This window comes from Bison bison, unplaced genomic scaffold (assembly GCF_000754665.1).
Source record: "Bison bison bison isolate TAMUID 2011002044 unplaced genomic scaffold, Bison_UMD1.0 scf7180017864044, whole genome shotgun sequence".
NCBI lineage: Eukaryota > Metazoa > Chordata > Mammalia > Artiodactyla > Bovidae > Bison > Bison bison.
In genome coordinates, this window is record NW_011494616.1 from 2,185,736 (window position 1) to 2,186,955 (window position 1,220).

Here is a 1,220-nt window from a genome sequence, read left to right on the forward strand (position 1 = left end):
TAACTTATATGCAGAGTCCATCATGAGAAATGCTGGGCTGGAGGAAGCACAACCTGGAATAAAGAGTGCCAGGAGAAATATCAATAACCTCAGATATGCAGATGACACCACCCTTATGGCAGAAAGTGAAGAGGAACTAAAAAGCCTCTTGATGAAAGTGAAAGTGGAGAGTGAAAAAGTTGGCATAAAGCTCAACATTCAACAAATGAAGATCATGGCATCTGGTCCCATCACTTCATGGGAAATAGATGGGGACACAGTGGAAATAGTGTCAGACTTTATTTTTTGGGGCTCCAAAATCACTGCAGATGGTGACTGCAGCCATGAAATTAAAAGACGCTTACTTCTTGGAAGAAAAGTTATGACCAACCTAGATAGCATATTGAAAAGCAGAGACATTACTTTGCCAACAAAGATCCATCTAGTCAAGGCTATGGTTTTTCCAGTGATCGTGTATGGATGTGAAAGTTGGACTGTGAAGAAAGCTGAGTGCCGAAGAATTGATGCTTTTGAGCTGTGGTGTTGGAGAAGACTCTTGAGAGTCCCTTGGACTGCAAGGAGATCCAACCAGTCCATTCTGAAGGAGATCAGCCCTGGGATTTCTTTGGAAGGAATGATGCTAAAGCTGAAACTCCAGTACTTTGGATACCTCATGGGAAAAGTTGACTCATTGGAAAAGACTCACACTGGGAGGGATTGGGGACAGAAGGAGAAGGAGACGACAGAGGATGAGATGGCTGGATGACATCACTGACTCGATGGACGTGAGTCTGATTGAACTTCGGGAGTTGGTGATGGACAGGGAGGCCTGGCGTGCTGCGATTCATGGGGTCACAAAGAGTCGGACACGACTGAGTGACTGAACTGAACTGAACTGAATAACTAAGAAGCTCCCAGGAAGTTATGCCAGTTCCAGCCCTGGAGGTGCTCTTAGAAAGCCTCTGTCTGCAAGAAGCTGCCCCCTGCCTGTGATCTGAGGAGGTCAGAAGGCCTTGTTTCAAGTTGAAAACCACAATAATGGCCTAAGGAACAAAACTTTCATTTGGGGGCATCCAATACAGGAAGGAAAGTTATGACCAACCTGAATAGCATGTTCAAAAGCAGAGACATTACTATGACAACAAAGGTCCATCTAGTGAAGGCTATGGTTTTTCCAGTGGTCATGTATGGATGTGAAAGTTGGACTGTGAAGAAAGCTGAGCACTGAAGAATTGATGCTT